Genomic DNA, 22,318 nt, shown 5'->3' with positions numbered 1-22,318 from the left:
CATTACATTATTGACATAGCAATTCAACCACAAGACATGTTCATAGGAAACGAAGCTGCACTGCTCACAAAATTATATGTCCCCTTAAAGCCTGTGGTGCCATTTACAGGTTTGACTGAGAGCTTCCAGGATGAATGTTTAAAAGTCTGCCTTTACTAGAGTTTTCCTCTTGCACTAGAGACTGCATTTCCTAGTCTTTTTCTGCTTGCCCTTCACAGTTAACTGAGATGTTATCTTTTCAAATGAGATTCCATGTGTACAAATAAGGATGCGAGTAAAATGCTTAAATTTTTGGTCAGAAATGGTCAGAAATGACCATAATCATGGCAGGTATTTAAGCTTCCCGACAAAGAGAATCCTCTCACTTTCAAGTAGACATAGCAAAATAAAATGAAATCCTATGTCTTATGATAGGCTAGTGCCATTAGCAATAAATCAGCATATCCCATCTTGCTGCCACATGCCACTCAGGAGGGCATAAGCATATCATAAGAGTTAGGTTACATCTGCCAGCCATATGTATGTGTCTTATGTACCATAGGGCATCCAAATATTGCATCAGATGTCTACTTTTAGGCAACTGTGCAGACAGGTCAAACATTGATCCTAGTCCTACTCCCAGCCCAAGTTTCTAAACCAACTACAAACTGCCTATGGAACGAGGAGGAAAAGATATGGTGAAGCAATGTTTCATGGAGTTAACATCAAAAGGGTTTTTTACGATAGTTTTGTTTACGTTGCTGTTAGCAACGGTGTTACGAGTCATATTAAGATAAAAATAAAACAAAAACCAACTGACTTTTTTCTCATGTCCTTCTGCCAAAATCTCTCAGTTACAGTTGCCAATCTTTCAGAAAGCTGCCAACAACTTCCACAAAAACTAAACACTATCTAGAATAATCCTGCAGCAAAACGAGCGTGGAAGTGAAAAACTCAGGCAACTATAAAGTAATAATATGAAATATCATCTCTAAAACAGCAAACAGCTAGGTTCCAACCACTATCAGAATGTACTTCTTCAAGAATACTTTTGGAGTTCAAGGAAGAAAGCAAAATCACTAGAAGCGAAGGCAGGAATTTTGTCTAAAAATTCACACCAGCATATTTACATACAGTAATTTGAAATGTTCTTCCCCGCAAGTTCTTTCCTAAGTCTGCTACACAAATAAATTAATTAATGCACACCACTAAAATACAGTACAAAAAATTTCACTGTCACAGTTGCAGCTATGATCTTCTAAAGCAGGACTATAGCTTTGGTCTCACTCTTTCCTCCTAGATCAGTTCCTTTGTCAACTTTATTTCTCTTCCTTGAATTTCCTTCAGTTTCTTCTGATATATTAACCATGAATTGCTAGCCTCATTTCCCCATTTTCTGTAACATCAATCTCCATTTCTCATAGACCGTTAAGCTACCTTAGAAATCATTATCTCATAGATAATTTTTGTGTATTCTTCTAACCTTCTTTAAAAAAACCTAAAATGTTTTCTCTAACTATTTGAACATTTGGCTGTCTTGATGAGCTACGGAAGCATTGACTGTACTCCTCTTAAACACTTCATAGTTTCCACAGTTACAGATATACATGAAACATGGATATAATTTTTTTTAAATTGCAGAAGTTTTACAAAATAAGGTAAATGGCACAAAACAGCTGTATAGTCAGGACTGACAAAGTTTTAGTTGTCATTCAAAAAACAGAGAACTCACCAGAAGCTTTCCACTCCATTTGTATACTTATATATTCACAAACCGCAGTAAAAATACGCAAATGCTCCAAACAAGAGTGTCTTTAATAGTGGATGAGTGTGCACATCATTTCTGTTGGAACTTGCACTATAATACCATTATTTATCTTTTTATACTCTTCTTTTATATATATTTAATACAAACTATGTCAAAACAGATGTAGTGGAGAGGCAAGAGAGGTTTTTTGAGGTATAGGTTGGAAAATAATTTACAACGAAAGTCAAAACCCTAAAGTTAACCCGAAAGTTAAAACTGCAGAGTTGAATACTTAAAATAAAATAAAAAAGTTCATGGAAAGAAAAGTAAGTGGGTCAACTGGTGAAGGCCATAGGGGAGTTGATAGGTATGAACTAATTCTGATACTGTATTCTCAAACACACACACACAAAATATTAAAAATAGTGTTATGAACTCTCCATATTTGGAGACATTCAAAACCCAATGGGATACAGCCCTGGCAATCTGATCTATTTGAATTTGCTTTAAGCAAGGAGTTGGACTAGATGATCTCCAGAGGCCCCTTCAAACGTCAACTACTCTGTGATTCTCTATGGAATAAAGCACTCAGAAATGGCCGTATTGTTCTCCAACTATGTTCTTCAACTATGTTTACTGCTAGAAGGTCTGTCTGTTTTTATCTCACTATCTACACAGGTTTCTGCCCTAAAGCAAACAGTACATAAAAGCTGAAAAGTTCTGAGTGGAGAGGCACTGTACTCACACAAGGGACTATGGAAAGCCCACAGCATATTGACCCATTTTCTTCCTAGATTATACACCATGATGCATGAACGTAGCTATGAACATAGCTACTTCCTCAGCTATCCAAGAGCTTAAGATTATTTCCACCAAAAGCTGGTGGAGTGACCGAGTGCTTGAAAGCTTCCAATATGAGTTAGTGAGAACCAAGTTGTCTTATATTTATAGTATACATATATATAAATATATATAGTATATATAGTTGATGGTGTCCCCTCTAGCTTTCAGATACTGTCTGCCTAAAACATATATTTGAGGTTCCCAACCTGTAAAATGCATATCATTGTTAAGTTAACCAGAGGTACATGCTGGCCTTGACAGACACTAGGAGCATGGGGTCACTAGGAGATCCGTTCTGGGCACCTCTGTCTGCAGAGGCGATTCACGGAAAAGAAAAATGGACACAGGAAACAAGCAAAGCTTACAGAGGCTGCTTGGATCCATAGGAAGAGACAGTGGAGCTGAGACTAACAGAGCACTATGAGACAATGAGGCAAAAATCCAGGGGCTGCTAGGAGGAGGAGGATTATCACTGGCTGTGTAAACTGGGATAGAAGGCAAAGAATAGCTGGCAGTTCAGGATTATTCCTAGTGGGAATATACAGTAGAGTGACAATCATGTTAGGACAAAGATTTTTATGAATGACGTAACAACCTGCCAAGGGAATGTATGGGAGCATGTGCAGCACATTCAGATCCGTCAGTTCAAACAAATGCCCCAAATCCTCTATTTTGGAGCATAAAAAGCATTATTTTTGATATATTTCAGGATGATCTCATTGCAGTGATCTCTGCTGTGAAGCTTCACAAAGGTCTCCTCGGACCACTGGGTTTGATCATCTTTCCACTTGCATACAATCATGCTTTAGGACTATCAGTTCTGCTTACACAGAATTTTCCTCTGTTCCCTATCAAGTCCTATGCTGGGAAGCTCTGGCTTCTGAGTTTTGCCTAGAGCTCCCACAGCCCCAAGTCCACACAAAGCCTAGAATAAGGCTGCCAGAGCCTTATAACCAGACTCTGAAATTAGTCATCTACTTTGTGAGTGATTCAGAGAGGGAGAGCGTGGCACCAAAGGTATGCTTCCTCCTGTGCCCATGCAGCTCCACACACAGCCCTGGCTCACTACTGCTGTCTGGGACAGTCAGTGCCCTTGCCCCTGCCCTTCTGAGACTGAGCATAAAGATGTGAAATGGTCTCTAATCTGTTACAGATACTTTTTTGTATCACATACAGATATAGTTCTAAACACAATACAGATAAACCTAGAAATGTAAGCTTAAGTAAAAAAATTAATTACAAACCTCTGCCACTTTTATCCTGCATGTTTTAATTTTCCTTAAGCAAACAAAAGCAAGCACTCTCAATGAAAGATTAAAATTTACAAATGATTGCACATTATTTTCTTACTATTTAGTTTTCAGAATTAAAAAAAAAATGCACACCATGGTGTAAATGTAGCTGGACAGAACTTTTCATGCTTGGAGGATGTTAAGCATCATATGGTACCTACTTATAAATGAGTATTTTTCAACAATTTGTACTGCCCAGTAAGGGTTTTGGTAAAGCACCAAATAAGATTATGCCCTATACACGTTATTTACATTCATGTTTCACCGTCTATCCCAGACTGACCCTTAAGTTTGTAACTTTCTTCACACAATTAGAAATACTTAAGCTTGATTTTTCTTATGAATGTAAATGCACGGTACATTTATATTTACAGAAAGCAGATTTTTCCCACCTTTCTATCATCACAACAAAGTCTTAAAAGTTTAAAACAGCTGCTTTGAAAACAAACATACACTTTCTTTATATAACATTCTACCTTACACAGATCAGCAATCTGATCTCCTCTTCTGAAAAAGCTACCAGACTATCCTGAGGAACCACAACAGACTACAAGAGCTGGCTCAACATCTGATTTGCAGTTACTCCCTTACAAAAACGATGTCACAGGTTTGTTGGGGGGTTTTTGTTGGTTTTTTTTTTTTATCTTTGTTGAGCCTACCTTCTGAGGTGTCCATGGTCCTTTCTTTTAATTCTCCCACCTCTCGCTCCAGGTGCAGAGTCTGAGGCTAAGTTGATTAAGTCTGTGCTATCTGTGCTATCAAGCTCGAGCACAAAGGAATCTCAGTAAATCTGGGATGGAAGATTTGAGGAAGGGGAAGAGAGAATATCAGTGTTCTACAACAAATTTGAGTGGATAGTTAAGATATATTAAAAAAAAACTGGGGAAAACAACGTATTTTTGGTAAGAGAAAGTGTGGATTTTTAGGAAAGTAAAGACTACACGGGGACTGAGAAAGGGTTAAACAACTGTGAGTTTGAATATGTAAGATTTAAAAGGTAAGGAAAAGGGAAATGGGGCAGGAAAATGCAGTAGGAATTTTTTGCCAGTGTAAGAATATTACAAATTTTTTAGCTAATCTAAACAGCACACAGTTGACAGTCAATTCACAGACCATACCCAGTATTAATATCAGACATCTACTATCCTGAATTTGCAATACTACTGGCAGATCTCACAAGGAAAGTTTCAATTAGGTAAGATGATGTAAAGCAGTGCAGAACCATACAGTCAGGAAGTTCAAACAGTAATGATATTTCATTATCCTATGAAGCTACTGTTACAAAAACAGGTTCAGAAATTGAGATCAGAACTTTGCTAGATGAGGAGACAATCATTCTGATCTTCTGCACTTACCTGTATATTCACAGATATCTAATGAGGGTTTGTATTTCCTAAACAAATAAAAGACTTACAGTGCAGTGATGACTTAAGGCTATGTGGGAAAGAGGCAACAGTTAAGGATATTCTGCCTCTTTCTTATGAGAAATAGAGGGTTGCATACTCCAGGGTGGTACAAATATAGAGACCATGAGCCTATATATATATACTTGTGCTCACATGCTTGTTCAACATAAGCAAGCAATGTTTTTCATCAGGTAACTGATTTTTATGTTGCAGGTTTACGTGTGTGTTGGGAGCTAAAAGAAATTTAATGGCCAGCAAGACTGTGACCATCTTGTGAACGGAAATGATCATTTTGACCAACCTGTCTGATAAACATTCTATGCACAGTACTGTTCCTCTTAGTCTCAATTTGATCCCTGCATATTCTCGTGAATCCATCTTTGAGCTTTTTTTTAATTCAGGTTATGTAATACAGCTGACAGAATGAACCCAGCCAAACAAATCAACCTCAGTTATTTAAATCCAAACCAGACATAATAGACAAATCAGACAATTCCACCTTCATCCAGAAGCCACAGGGTTTTATGAGGTTTTCTAGAAGATTTTATTTCAGTAACATCTGTTATTTCTAGAATCTGAGTTTAATCTCTTCTCTGTATTTCTCTCTAGATTATAATTAATTTTAACTTCACACTGAAATTGTGTCAGTAGACTATGTATTAAAAAGGTTGGTACTGTTTTATTCCAGTTGTCTCTAAGTTTTAGGTGATTATAGTAAAACCAGCAGTTTATCCCAGCTTAAATACGACTGGTTTATGCGAGGTCAGATCCTTCTGACACTGTTGTCTTTAATAACTTTCTCTTAACCACTTCAGTTCTTTATACAAAAGAACACAGGGAAAGAGGGAAGACTTGTGAGATGGGTGGCCAAAAGAACAAATATCCAACAGGACATGGGCAAACAGGTAGAAAGGTTCAAAGTAGGGTGAAGAGAAAAGGTAGAGAGGCAACAACAAGTTGAAGAGAAAATTTTAGAAAGGGACAGTAGGGAAAAAGCAGGACTAATATTAGGAATTATGAGGAAACTAGTGTGCAGGAAGGGCAACAAAATTGGATTGTCTTCTTGTCACATATCAAAGTTACTGCATTTTGAATACAGAAGACACACAGAAAATAAAACTTACTTTGGAGAAAACTCTACTTCCTTTTCTTGTTTTGGTTTTTTTTTCTTTCAGTTTGTTTTTTTTCTTCAGAAAAGAAAGAAGGCATTTGGGGACTTGGGATTTTCTTTCTCTTCTAAGAAAAATGCTTTTAGGTGAGCTTTATATCTCTGCAGGCATAATCAGCAGAAGACATTACCAAGCCTACACACACATACACGTGCACTATGACAAACCACCTAACAAATAAGCTCACCAGGACTCTTAGTACACAGTAGAAAATAGTGGCAGATTGAATGTGAGACACTAAAGCTCTAAATGCAAACAGAGCACATACAGTAGCTTTTGCAATAATCGTGTGGCATTTGAGTCTTTTATTTGCAAATCCTTCACTTTTTTTTTTTGTCCTCCCTATTTTAAAGAAACAAACTATTCTGAAGTTTAACTTTGAACCACTAGCAGAGACCTTCATTTTTTTTGCCCTGAGCACTGGTGATCAGAGTATTGGTAGCCATATAAGAATTTGCTGCTTGCAGAGTATGACAGAACTGAAAGATTTAAGATTTGCACTGAATGTCATGGTCTGCATAAGTTAGACTATAGTACCAAATGTTCTCTATTATTTTAATGGCTATCTTTCAAATTAAATCAAAGCAGAAGTGACTCTTCAGTTTGTAAAACTATATATGTTTACTTCTCCTCCTCTCTACTATATAGTGAGATTTAAGCATTTTGTTTGAAAGAGTTGCTGAGACTATGCCATGTCACTTGGTGTGCAAGCCAAAGGAACTTTTCTTTTTGGAACATTTATGGTATTTGCTATGGTTAGCCATCCAGAAATGTTTATGATACAGAATCTAAGTTCTTTGCACTCATTTTAATAGAATAATACGTGATGTTTAAATTGGGAAAGGAAATTACTGGCCATCTAAAGTCGGCCATCCAGAAAGCTATCAGACATAAAGAAAGAAAAAAGATTAGGAAAGTACATACCTTTCAGCTATTCAGTATGATAAACTGCTAAGAAATAGCAATTACTGTTAAAATATATGCTGGACAGGTTATATACTTAAAAGGATAGAAAAATAAAACCAAGAATAGAAGCAAGGAGGAAAAGGTGATTTTCTTAGCACATAAACATTGTGGTAGCTACATTTATAACATTGATATGGTAAAAAATAGAGTTCTTAATTGACAATGAACAGCTCTAAAATAAAACAATAAAATGCAGATCACTACCAAACAAACCAAAGCCCTTAACCAAGTGAAAGGGCACACATGTGAGAAATTTTGAGAAAACAGCCAACTTACAAGAAATATAAGGTGTTGTACATCAGGAAGCTCTTTTTGCCATAGTTTAGCAGAGTGGCTAAATTGTAATTTAAAAGAGTGGCTTTTAAAAGCAAATGTTAAAATTGCTAAAACCCAAATCTGGTCCTTCTGAGACTAAAATAGAAAGACTCTCTTTCCAATGGATAACATGGAAATTTAGGCAGGCAGTCTGGAGAGAACTGTACCTAACAATATGCAACAGATGTTGAGACCCCAAAAAGCTCTTCCTACAGTTAGTTTTCTCTCATTACAAAAGGAGCGTGGTTTCTGAGAAGCACATAATATGTTAGCTTAAGACTGCCTGGTAAGGCTGCCTGGAACTTCTGTAACTTGAAGTATAAGACTTGCTCCTTGACCTGGGACAAACAGCCTGTGTGGCTAACTGCACCTGCCTTTTGTATTCCAAATCTGTCAGCCAGCTTCTTTTTATAAAAACAAGAAGTTTCTCCTAAGTCAACCAGATCAACATGGGTTTTCTCCAATCACCATCTTACCCTTAAGGAGGCTAAAACATTCTATCCTGGATTAAGGCTTTTAATTCCCTTAGCTGATTATTGATCTTTATGAAGCTGAATACTTTGTTAAACTATATCATTCTCACTATCTGAGAATTGTGTATAGCAAATTTTCAGCAAGAGTCTATGACTGTCTCATTGCATGGCCATAGAGTTAAAAAAAGATTTTTGGTCTTCATAGGTCTATGAATTATACTCAAGGAATGGAAAAGAATTTACCAACACTAATAAAAATATCCTAAATAAAATATTGAAAATTTAACTGTGGGTTAGTACAATTTTCAGAAATACGTAACATTTTCTTGCCTGTGACTGTCTTTAATGTGGGGGGAAAAAGCCAAACTGAACTCTCCACAGCAGAATATATTCACAACTTTCCACAATATCACAGACTGCATAAGCCCAGATACCCTGTTTTAAGGAGGTCAATTCATGTAGGAGACAAAAGGCTAAAAGAATTATCTGCTGGTGCATGAATTGTCAGGTTGCATGCAGGAGAGAGAAGGCGTAGGTTTGCACAGAAGAATCAGACCGACTGTGTAGAGTCTTATTTGAAATAAGACTAAATATAGGTTTCTAAATGTGTCTACAGGCCATCGCTGCTGTCTGATTTCCCACTGTAACTAACGAGAATCTGTTGTAGGATTTAACTGCATTCAGTTCTACCTGCAATGCCTTAACACTTCCAAAATATGAGTGTGCAGTAGTGAGGTAGGACATGGGTTTTACCTGAAAGCCACTCTCACTGGGGTAGTGCCAGAAGCTACAGTGAAACTCTGCTGTAACTTACATGACACTAGATGACTTGGGGCTCTATTTACCTAAACAGGAACAATAGTTGAGAAATATTCAGAGCCAATTCAGTCTAATTCAGGGCAAGCTGAAGCTCTGATCTCCCCCAGTAAGTATAATGAAAGCATAAATCCAGCTCATATATAATGTAGGGCTTCTCATCTGGAACTGATTCCTACTTAGTCTGACAGGTAAATGTATTGTCTTAATCATTCTTGGATACCTCACCAGTTTCCTCTTTAATGCTCTACAGAAGTGACCAAAAGGGTAGCTCCTCTAAAATGAGCAATAGGCTCTACTAAAGACTCTCTTGTTGATTAGGAACACATAAGCTGTATAAAGGAAAGCGATACAACCTGCAACACAGGATATTAACAGATATGCGAGAGTAAGGTTGTATCTCTGATGAAAGTTTAGGGGTAAAAAAAAAAAAAAATCAGGTGGATGAAATCTTCTTCCATTTAATCCCCTTGTTGCCTTTTCTGCTGCACTGCACTTATATGGGCAAGAACTTGTCTCTGTGGTCTCTTTACCCACCCACAAAGGCAGTGACATCAGTTCCTGAAATAGGCTACAAAAGCAGGTTTCTTTACAGCTAAAAGAACTGATCCAAATAATACTGAAGGGTAAAGCTGTCAGGCTGACAAAGGTCTTGAGAGCAGTTTGCTGGATGAACCTTCGACTGCCATTTGTAGAAGCCATATGGTCAGAGAAGGAAAAATTAGAGAGAAAAATTAACTTTGCTGATGCATGCATAGGTATGAGCTTTGATCACTTACCATGTTGCAGAGATACAAGTTACACTAATATCCCAGAAACATACACACATTTCCTCCAGTCATGACAACACAACCATCATATGCATGCTCATCTATTTATAGAGTCCCAGCAACATCTGCTCATCTCTGTGATTAATCTGTACCTCTCTGTAATACTCAACTTTTTAGAATGCAATATCCCAAATAATTTTCCCAAAACTCACCACTACAAAGGGGTTTGCTACAGGAGTCTGCTTTTTATGGACAAGTTAAATACAAATATAATAGATTATTGAGAAAATATTTAATTCCAAATCTTCTGTAGACCTGTTGCATGTAAGTTAGTTGACAGGTGTTTTAGCTGGAATACTGAAATTGCACAGTACATGATTAAACTTCAGCCTAAATGGGGTACAGTTTTTTGGAAATCTCAATCTGGATTAAAAAATATTATTAGGTTTTATGTGCTTTTTAAGGAAATGGAGATTACATTTCATGCAGATTTTCACTTAAGCACTTATCAGTCACTAAACAACTGGTAACAGATACTTTATACCATTTTATAATCACAGTTTTGGGGAGAGATTTGATTTATCTCCATAGAAAGGCTGACTTGCAAATGGGTTCTTACATTAATGAAATCAAAAAACCCTCACAAAATGTTACAGAAACTTTGTCTACAGATTTGCTTGCTTGACAAATACTGTTCTACACTCAAACTCACATATTATGCCTAATAAACTCATGTACCTCAGATATTTGTATGACAAACTATCCTAAGCCCTCACTGATTGCAGCACTGGAGATCTATAGAAAGAAGCATCCATCTGTTAGGTAAAATTACAAAATGCCCCAGAATTCAAAAAATGTAAAAACATAGATGGAAGTATCTTTTATCTAGGACATTGCATGGCTAAAAATACACTGAATTTTAATCCTGGATGAGGATTAAGGTTACTTATGATAAAAAGAGAAATAGCAAGAGAGCACAGATTACATCTAGTCCTCATAATTAGTTTGTTCTCTTGAAATTTTTTCAACTACTTGTTGGTTTCTCATAATGCCTAATAGGTCATAAATCTTACAAAAACTCTTTTTGCAGCAAGATCTCTTTTTAGCTAAAATCTCTCTGGTTTTGGGGTGCCAAAATAGCCCCAGAATCCAGTTTACTAAATTTAGTTCTATTTAGCATTTACATGTTATTTTGTTATTACTAAAACCAAATAATTGTGCCCCAGCAGTGTATATAATTATGAACATTTTAAAGATTAGAAGTCACATTTAGTCCAAAACCCTACATATCACACTAAAAATCCTATCACATAAAAGAATCTTACATGAATAAGGGCTACAATGACTCAAGCTGAAAGATACAAATTCCAAGAAGAAATAAATAGACCAAGAAAATAATTTGTTGAGGTTAAGGGACACACTCTGGACTGTTGACTCAGCCTGTGCTTAAATGAGAGCACTCTCATGTGCCTGGCAACTGGCAGCGTGTAGTGACCACATGGAACAGAAGTATCCAGAGGCACCCAGAGACTGAAAAGGAGATTCAGTTAGTTCAGTTGCCAAAACCTAAAGTGTTTTAAGGAAGGGTGATGCATGATCAGGAGAAATCTTCCACTTTATGGCATCCCTTCACAGGAGAACTGTTTACTGATACCACAGCTGGTATCAGAACTAAGGGATATGTTAGATTGAGTTATAGCGATAAAACCTAATTATATCTAGAAATCAGACCACTGTTGGAAAAACTGAAGGTGTATTGCTCAGATAAAAACAAGTTCCATCAGGTGCTGCCACAGGATGACTAGCTCTGACTGAGCTTTGCTTGAACATCAGCAGTCAGTTCTGCTGGTGTACCATATCCCCTCAGGCATCTCACAGAGCAACACACTCCTTCAAGCCTTAAGGTATCCCTGGGCATCTCCTGTACATTTACTATTCAGTTCTCCCTCAATGTTTTTGAGGGAGGAAAAGAAAGTATCTCCAATGTCTAAAGCTGAACTTTCCTTAAACATCAATCAGAAGAGATATGAAGAGATATCTAGGTTCCTTTCTTCTGTGTGAATTAGATGAAAGTTTAGATGGTGTGAAATGTTGGCCTGCCTGGTATGTCTTTGTAAAGTAATCCCTTCTCTTCAGCCCTCCACAAAAGTTTACAGTTCCAGATTATTTTTTTTGCATGTACAAATTAAATTTACCTATACCAGTCACAGCCTCTGGATTAGCCATCTCTTCCAAACTTACGTTTTTAATACTCCAAGAAGACTTCTTTTCAGACTGAAAAAAGATAATGTGCAGCACAACTAAGAAAGCTAAATGTTACAGGAAAACACATTTTTAAATGTTTCAATTTTCAAGCTAATATAATTAAGGTACTTTTTCTATATATTTTTTATTAACATAGTGTATTAGTTCCATATTCCATAGCAGAAAAAATAATAGTATGTTTGTTATATAAGGTATATAGTGGTTTAGAGATCTCTAATAATTCTACAATTTCTGCAATGCCAACAAGTGACATATTATTTCATTACAGAAATGAAGATAAAAACACAGCAAATACACTATCCTTAAAAAGAAAATTTTTTGCTTAATTTGAAATGCAATTGGGCAAACTGAATTCAGAAATAACAACTGCAAATTTGATGTGGCAATGAAAAGGAGTTTTGGACTTCAAGATACCATAAAGGTAATAATCTGATATCAGTAGTAGTAAGATTGGTTTTGCCTTGTTAACAAGAGGTAACAATAAATTCAAAGCAATTCATATGATGAATTGAAGGACTTGAAAAAGTAGAACGTTGTAGAAAGTTAAGACAATTAAATGTGCATAACACCCTGAAAGGATACAAGAACAGTTCCAAACAAGTACAGTAATTTCTCAGCTGAAACTGCAGTGTGTTACATACACATTTTGCATGGATTTAAGGCTGAGTTTGCTTTTTACTGATACTAACATTACCAGAAACACGTTGAAGTAATGATGAACTGGAGGAGCCATAAACAGATTTCTGGGGTGACTGTGATTTGAAAATTATCATCTATACAGACCAATCTACACAGATTCCTACCAGTAGACAAACACCTCTTCTCCCAGAAAAATCTGGAAAAATATATAAACCTGAAATATTTACTTTATAATCCTTAAATATTTATAAGCCTTAGTATTTTTGAGAATGCTAATAATGATTCAGCAATAATAATTTTTTTATAATAATGAAAGGTTCCTGCTACAAGAGAAAACCCTCATTAAAAAAGAAATGCTCCCTTTAAAATTAGGATTTTAATTGCATGCATCACTATTATTGCAGCTGTATACAGAACTTTTTGATGGCACAATTGCAAGCAAAAAGGCATCAAATACTATTAATGTAATTCCAATCTATCAGAATTAATAAGTGATAAGACGCAGAAAGAAAATTTGATTTCATGCATACGAACACATCATTTTAGCAATTTTTTTAATTGGTTGATTTTTTTCTCCTCATTTTGTAAAATTATATTCATATTTTGACTAGGCAGGAATGATCAGAATTGCATCTGATGTAAACTGTTTGGTTTTAGCTTTTGCCTTATACCAGATATATGTACATTATCATATTAAATCCATAAGGTCATACTCGTTAATTTTCAAAACTGTGTGCACTGAATAGACAAGGATCAGAATCTACTATAAAGTTACAGTTTATAGGATTATGTTGATTACATTAGGTATATGAACACACCAAAAAGAAACCAGGCCCTTCTCATGACTCCTTAATATTGTGTTGCACTGTTAGCATTTTCTTTCATTATTATCCTCTTTCTTCTTAAGATGTACCACATATAAAAAAATATCAGATTTCAATTGTTATAACTTTTTTCGTTTACTCGTCTTTTCAATATGTATCTGCAGTTGAAACTAATTAACTAAAACTATCTTCCTTTACACAAGACCCTGATCCCACTTCTTAACCTAGAGATATTTAGGGCATAGATGAATACATATTTGACAGAAAAGTGAACAAAAATATTTCTATATTTTTGCATTTTCTGAAAATATCATTATTTCTCAATTCCCTAATATCATCTCCTCCTAGAATTTTCAAATTCTAATGAATCAACAGATGCAAGACTCCAGTCAACATTGCTTACTACTCACTGAGGTAACAGAAGGATAAAAAGGCTAACACCTGCTGACACATAAGCATTTGCAACTTTAAAAAATCAAGAAGCTACTAATATTATTTTAATCACAAGATGAGGAATCAAAAATTCTTAAGGGAAAGTATTCAAAACCAGAAGTGTATGCTATTGCACGACACTTCTTAAAATTCATACTTAAGAATACTCTTAACCCTTTATTACTACAAAATAACACACACCTGAGGAATATCATCATCCTGGGAAAAAGTTTCAACTGAAAATGCCTTATTAAACAGCCACTGAAAAATCAGAAGAAACTGAAAGTCTTCTCCCAGCAAACGTAGATAATCTTATCATTGTAGAACAAGTTCCTACAGAACATAGTTGTAAGATAACTATCAGCAACACCATGGAGCAGCCACTGTGATCAGGTATCTGTAGCATTTTAGTTTAATGCATGAAAGATGTCAGTAGCTGAGTTTGTGTCTTTTTTTTCTTTAGCTTTACTTATGTATTCAGCATATGTGATTTTGTTTGAAATAACAATTTAAAAAATCACATGGACTTCACTCACGGGGAAGAAACATTAGTTCTTTCCTATTATTTTTAAAGCTTGCATTTAAGTAGATCTAGTATGTCAGAACTAAACTTGCTAGTATCTTTTCCCATGAAAGCATACTTGTAAAAGTAAAAGAGGGTAATTTATTAGAAAAATGTAATAAAAAATTTTTCAGCAAAGTCAAGTCTAAATCCTAACTTAATATATACTTCTGGAAAAAAAACAAAACCAGAAAAATTATTTCAATATTTCGTTTTCTGACTTTACAGTGAGACTGACCCAAGGCAGGTAAGAAGATATTCCTCTTCAGTACTGACAGCACTGTATTCGCATCTGGGAAAGCAACTTTGCCACCATGGAGTTCAACAGTGATTTCCCACACCTCAGACAGCATCTGAGCCAGTAGGACACACAGCATCGCTGGGAGAATCACTCGAAGGCTCTCCTGCTCCTGATCCTGCTCCTCAGATTTATACCACCAACTTAATTGGACCAGATAGAATACTGTTAAAATGAAAAATATACTGCAATGAAAGAAATTAAAAGCTTAATCAGGTAGCTTTGGGTTTTTCTTTCTCTCTGAATGCTGAGCTGAAAAAATCATCATACTTGTTGGTGGCCTTTTTGAAAGGATTCTGTGAAATTCTAAAATTCATTTGTCCAAACAGAATAATTCCCTAGCAGAACTTAAGGGGATTTTGTGTAAGCTTATAATGTGTGTAGTTACAATAAGCAAAAAGTAACAAAAATGACATGAATTATCTTTGACTCTTTCATTATTCGCCACGCAAGTCAAAAGACACATGGATATGCCAAACTGTAAGGAGCAAGTTCCTTTAGGTAGCCCTGCTTGAGCAAGGGCCTTTAGATCAGATGACCTCCAGAATCTCCCTCCAACTTCAGCCATCTTGGCATTCTGTGACTGCTATGGCATAACATCTCTTTTTGTCAACATAAATGGGCACATAAATAATAATTCCTCAGTTGATTTAAATACCTTGAATCATTTACAGATTTCAGAGGTCAAAATAGCGGTTCTTAGAAGCTTTCTTCTGCCCTGTACTTCCTGCATTAGACTACATATAGGATGCATATATATAGTATGCATGTATATTCACTTACCAAAAAGTCTGTGCAATATACGCTTATACGTACGTATATTATATATACATACATGACATTAGGCAAGAGGAGGTGCAATAAAGCTTCTCCTGAAAAGTCTAATTGACTTTTGTTTTTGCAATTGAAGGAATTATTACACTCATAGGTACTGCTGACATTTTCTTAACTGAAAACCCCAATTAAAATTAATTCCCATATTCTTGAATCAGTTAAATTGAGACAAAGGTACTGAAAATACAAGACTAAAAATAGGATAACATAGCAAGTAGTAACACTGTGGGAGATTACAAGTTTGGGGGTTTTTTGTTTATAATGTATTATACTGAAGGAAGCTTCCAGTATTTTTTAGGTATACTCTCCACGGATCACTGTTACCCAGCTTGCGTGCCAACAGCAAGAACAGACATGAAGGATTCAGGAGACCTTTATCACAGGTTAAGAAAGAAGTATTGCAGTAGCAGTATATTTTCTTGGTCACCAACTGTAGAACTGCATGACAAGTTGCAGTTTAAGAGTTTTGCAAACAGGTAAACTAAATCTGAGCAAATTAAAGAGCTTAACCAAGTGGTTACTGATTTACTGATGATTTAAAGCTATAGTGGAATAAAACTCCAGCTGTCTAGTGACTCTTTTACAGTTCAATCCTTAAATGAAGAAGCTCTGATCTGGTTAACTTCAGAGCATTAGCATCACCTGCCTGCCTTTTTTTGTGAATAAGAAGTAATTGATCACTTTTGTTAGCTGGAAAATAATTAAAAAAAAGGTGTTAAAGGCAAACATGTTTCTTCAGCAAACTTGGTGAAAAGCAAGCTAATTTAAGGATTTACTTAAAAAATCTTTATGCTCTTGTTTGGAAGTGAAGTAGCTTCCCAAAAACCAGAATGAAGTGCTCTACATCTAACTTGAAATAGAATGCCTCAGTTTCTTGCTGGTTTTTTTTTTTCTGCCGGAAGCAAAAGTTCTAGGGAGGGATTATTGAAAAGCAGTGCTTCTTTCCTAATGCATATAAACTCTATATCTTTTAAGAAACAAATCATGTTGAATGCTACAGAGAGAATTTATCTGCTAATCATTTGAAATTTGCTATGTAATTTTACGTCCTTCTGTTGGATTTTTTTTTTTGTTCTACAGCTGTGTTAGTGAGAATGCACATAAATTAGCCTTTTAATGGACAATTTGACCTAAGAGTTCAGTGAAAGGGATGTAAAAATGATCCTGGCAATCCAGACATTTTGTTCTGACAACATTACCAACTTCTGTTGTAGCATTAGTACACAGTTGAACTGCATGGCATATGTACTCAAGTTGGTAAGGCTTAAATTAGCAAGCCATTATGTAAGCAAATTTTAAGCATAATTTAAAGGAACTAAATGACAAACACCCTGTAAAAACAACTGACATCCAATTAGGGAAACGTTTCCAAGTTGTCTTTCTTTTCAAGTATAAATCACTGACATTATACTAAAATGAAAACAATTTCAGTGAATGCCAGATTAGAAATGTGACTGTCTTCAGCAGTGATTATTGACATTATTTTCTGCAATCACATGCTACTAAGTTCAATGAAATCGATTCTCATATATTTATAATGTATTTTATATCCTGATTTCCTACCAGTTTTCTTTTACATGTGTAAACAGAAAAATGAGTAGCAAACTCCTCTACTCTGCAAAACTAACATATCTGGAAAACACACAGGAAAATGGTGGCAAAATTTTTTTCATCATTTGCTCCCAATTCTTTTCACTTTAAATTTGATCAAAAATTGTAACCCTAATGAAAACTGTAGAATGGTAGACTGATTGCTATGGATAAATAAATGGCTTGATCTGGAACACAGACCTTCCACTAATTCTTTCAATGTCATACAAATTTCACTTAGCTCAATACACCCACAACACCTCACAAAATATTTAAATTTTGATAAAAAACCCCCACATTTGCTCATTCAAGATCATTTTGTAATGTATCTCCGTTCTAGAGAATGGAGAAAGAAACAGAGCTGTACAACTTCATGTGTCAGGTGTTTACAAAGGAAATACATCTTTTTGCATGATCTAGCCAAACACTGGGGAAAAGTTTTACAGGAATGGTTTTTTGCTCTACAAGGCTGTGGTACTGCTGGAGGGAACAACAGTGGCAGCCAGGCCAGCAGGAAGACTGAGGCAGGGCTCTGCCCACACCTTGCCAAACCATGGAGTAGCACCAGCTGGACATTTTCCTTACTAGTCCACTGCCCTAACAACCACAATATTTCACATCACACGGGAGAGTGAATGGAATAGAGAGAAGTAACTTACACCCATTATCATTTTGGCAATTAAAATGTTGATATACGGAATGAATACATACAGAGTGAAAGTGTAGACACTCTACAAGGAACTAAAACCACCTAGAACATTGTGCCAAATTAGAAGCAAGTGGTCACTCTTGTCAGCTTTTTCTTAAGCACCTGCCTGACTTCTTTCTGAATTGCTATCTCACATAACATCCTGTACTAATAATATTCTGCTTTCTTTAAAAGTATATACAAATGCTCAGTGATTACAGTGAAAGCTCCAGTTTTAACATTTTATTGGGTTATTTCTCCTTCCAATAAATAAAATGAAATAGATTCCCAAGGCTTTACTCTAAGGATTGCAGTTGTCTTTCTCCAAACCAGGAACGTTTAGGGCCAAGTTACACCCATGCAGTCTCATGTATTCACTGTCCTCTAGTTTGAATGTTATTCTTTAAAATTTCTACACTTCTACATATCAATTCCATATGCTAGATATCAACTATAATTGCTTTATCTTTTGTCCCCCTAATCCCTCTAACTTTCTCTCACATGAGCATGTTTCCGTTTCTTGGATCATCCTCTGTTTGACTTTTTTTGTGCCTATCAGTTAGGATTTATCAAAAATGGGTAACACGTGGTACACAACATCCCAGGTGAGGTATCATAAATTCTCCAGCTCTGCAAGACATACTTAGAAACTACAATAGCATTTGACTTTTCCTGAGCTTGGCACTTTGGTAAGTCACACTTCATCATCCTTTCCAAACAATGCACCCCTAATTTCTAGGAACTTGGTGCATGTGTTTTGTATTAATATAATTTATCGTGGTAATAATTCACATGGAGACAACAAGGATAAATATGTTGAAAAAGTTTTTACTAATATGAAACTTGCCAGATAATGTTTTTTGGTAGTTTGTTCCTAATATGTAGATTAGTCAGGAGTGTTGAGCCATTGAAAATAATTAACAAATAATATTTTTCTCATGTTGCTCTATATTAATTATACCAACTGTTCTGCTTATAAAACATGCTATTTGCTAGGTATGTATTAATATTTTGGAATTAATTAATATATATTCCATTATCTTTCAGAGACAGGCACTGCTAAAACAATGGTGCTTTATAGAAGTGCTCCCCATGTTCCTCACACAACTGAACTAATTATTGGATACTCTCCCTCTGACTACCATTAACTTTTCAGCTGTTTTCAGCTCATCATAGCATAGAAGATACTTTCATATACAGTATTATTATTAGGTCATTTTCTTGGTACATGGAAGCTTGGTGTTCAACACAAGAAAACCTAAACCAAGACAAGTGCAAATAATAAGGATGTATTTAAGTGGACTTAGGACAATCCAAATGAGTCATGTATGCCTTCAGAACACATCTTCAGAGCTCTTTAGTGCAATGGAGTCTGTTTTCTGGATTCCAATGATATATTTCAAAGATGAACACCTAAACTGTCCTCTCATCAAAAACACAATCTCTCCTGCATGCAGACACTATAACAATTTCAGTTATTTAGCAAAGTTTGTGTTCAAAACCGAAGGGTGAACGATGCCTAAAGCATATAAGGGGGTCAGGTGAGGTTCACCTGAATTGCTTTCCAAAACTTAGGTGGCTAAATTGCACCTAAGTGGCACTTAACGGGATTTGAGACTCTTGCTGTTTCTGACCCTAAAGAAGACTCTGTTGCAAGTGCACTAGTGTTTTAATGCACCCCAGCGGATGCACTGCTTTAATAAAAAAATCAGTATCAAGCTGAAACTTCTCTCACACTATCCTAAGCCATTTAGATGAATAGAATAGAAAAGATCAGGAACTCCTGGATTATTTCAGCACTTTATTCAGAGTACCACACAGAAAACCGGGGAATGAAGCCGCACCAAGTTCTATTTCATAGCCATTGGAAAAACATCCATGCTCTCAGAACGCTACTGCCACAGAAAAAACCTACTGCAATATGCAGGTGTGATAGAAATAATTTTCTCTGGATGTTAAATAGTACTGAATTTACACTTGTTTCAGATAAGGTGCCAGCAAAGCTGGCTAATTCCCATTACTTAGTGCTCCAAATTAAAATCTGGAATACCACCTTTTGCAGAGCTGCCCAAGAGGTGGTAAATGGACTGCACTGTTCTGCTCAAGTACTCCCACCTTTTTGCTATGCAGAGGGTGCAGAGATGAACAGGGAACTACTCTCACCTATTTCAAATAAGGCAAAGGTATTAGTAGTGAATATGCCTGCACTTGATCCTAAAAGTTCTGCAGATTTTTGAAATGGTAACTGTGCATTCAAAAAGGATGCACTCCACCTTGCTCACTACACTTATGGCCAGTTTGAAGAGGTTTTACTTTACCTATACATATTAATGTAAATGTAAATAAAAACCCTGATTTCACAAGAATTCCCTGAATTTCTGCCATAGCCAGAAGTGAAACACAGTAAACCATGTAAAACAATGTAAAATTACAATTAAAATACTAAATTGGATTTCCTGAAGCTGATGGAATGATCTTGTATGTAAAAAGTCAAAATTGTTAACTAAAATTGTTAACTAAATAAAATTTTACTAGTCTTTACTGCCTCCTCTACTTCTTAGCCTAAAAATAACAAATATTTCTCAGTTCTTAATTTCTTTTGTTGTTATAATTTTGACAATAGTCTTGGGTTTCCTTGTTGAGCTATCTTTAAAGCCTATGTTCAGCTAAGGATGGGCAGGGCCTGGGTATTAGGATTCCTGTTTTCCCCCCCTCCCCTGTGGATGATTTTAAAATTTCAGTTTAGTTTTCCACATTAATATGTATCCCAGTTAGCTAACAACATTATAATAATAAATTATAAAAAGCATGTATTCTAACCACTTTGTCCTCCTTTGGGAAAGCATCCAAGGAAGCAGAATAAAAAGAGAAAAGAAAAAAAAGAAGAGAAAAAGAATAAAATAGGCAAGTATTAATAGACAGATTTCAAAGAAATGCAATTCTAGTAACTCTCTATGAAGAGATAAAAACATAAAATTAAAAAAAAAGAGCTTTAAATAAAACGATGACATTACTGCATATGTTGTAAACATGTTTTCCCACCCTGACCCACAGAAGCATAAACAATGTAACAAACAAAAGGCAAGTTACAAATGAATGGACACTCTTCCATTTCTGTGATTTGAAACAATGGGTGAAAAATAATTAAAATATATTCAATTTTTTTCTGAGTAAAGATAAGTTGTATCACATGCACTGTAATTAATAGTATAATGCGACGTATTAAAGTAAACTATATTTTCAGAGTTGCTCTAATAACACCACCTGCAGGTGATGTAATGTAATGCATCTATTTATAATAATATATGAACGTTGGAAGTTTTCACATATAGATATGCAAATTTTTGTCCAATTCACCTATATAGTTTTTTTCAGAATGTGAATTTAATTTAATGAACTAACAAGTACATCAAGGCTATGGAAAACTTCTAAAATAAACCTGAAATGCATTTTTTGAGGGTAATCTCAGATACCCTTCAGTTTTGTGGACAGCTACTGCAGGTAACCGCATGCAGATCAGAGGGAGAAAGCTTTAGTCACCTGCCTGAAAGTAAATACTTAATCCAGATTATTCTATAGTTTATTTTATAAATAAATTTAAAATAAATTGACATAACACTTTCAGTGTGATAAGAAAAGTGGTTGAGACTTTCTTCTAACCAAAAATTGACTGACTTTATGTAAAAGAAATCTACAAATGTATATGAAAAGCTCTAAAAAAAAAATGTAAAATTAAATAAGAGGTCAATAAAAAGTTATTAATGTGCAAAAGGGTTTCTTCTTTCATTCTATGAAAAACAAGTATATTTTCTTCAAGCCATCACTCAGTAGAACTATACACTACTATTATTTTTTGTTTTAACTAACTCTGTGAATCCCAAGTAGCTCCACAATCATTAAACACATTATTTTACTTTATACACACCTCATAATGAAGCAATAAATGAAACATTTAAGTAAAATGAAGCATGAAATGCCAAACTTAAGGTGAACAATCTGCAGCATGACAATGTCAAGGAGGTTTTTTCTTAAGAGTGCACATCAGGAGACTTACATTGTTTGATCGCAGAGAGACACGACCTCCACATCGAGCACAAAACTTGGTCCGGCAATAAGAGCATAAATGGCCACAACCATCTGCAAATTTTGTTTTATGACAGATTCCACATGTTGGAGCATCATCCTTGTGCTCTCCCTGGTAACGGCGGGCTTCTTCCCCTATCTTTCTTACTTGTTCTTTATAGCTTTCAAATTGTTGATGCAACCTCCTGCATAGATGAGAAAAAAGTTTATATAGCAAGAATAGGAGGAAAGACCACTACTGAGTATTTCTTTCTTTCAGTTTACAACACTACCTAATATTCTTGGTATGTTCACAACACTAAATGTACCTCATATCAAACAGACTCT

The 22,318-nt window shown here is 35.5% G+C and overlaps 1 protein-coding gene across 49 annotated transcripts in view; it reads right to left on the bottom strand.

Moving 5' to 3' along the window:
* The window catches only part of RIMS1 (regulating synaptic membrane exocytosis 1), a 191,849-nt gene extending 169,796 nt beyond the window's left edge, over positions 1-22,053 (bottom strand). For all 49 annotated transcript variants that reach the window (XM_027644811.1, XM_027644835.1, XM_027644818.1 and 46 more), the window contains exons 1-2: positions 21,963-22,053; positions 20,729-20,740 (exon numbers count right to left, since the gene is read on the bottom strand). The gene's annotated coding sequence lies outside the window, so the exon portion shown is untranslated. The remainder of the gene's footprint in view (positions 1-20,728; positions 20,741-21,962) is intronic.
* Positions 22,054-22,318: the final 265 nt, after the last annotated feature.

Source organism: Corapipo altera, unplaced genomic scaffold (assembly GCF_003945725.1).
Source record: "Corapipo altera isolate COAL_440 unplaced genomic scaffold, ASM394572v1 2, whole genome shotgun sequence".
NCBI classification, from domain to species: domain Eukaryota; kingdom Metazoa; phylum Chordata; class Aves; order Passeriformes; family Pipridae; genus Corapipo; species Corapipo altera.
Note: the sequence above shows the minus strand (reverse complement) of the source record. Positions and strands in the feature narration are given on the sequence as shown.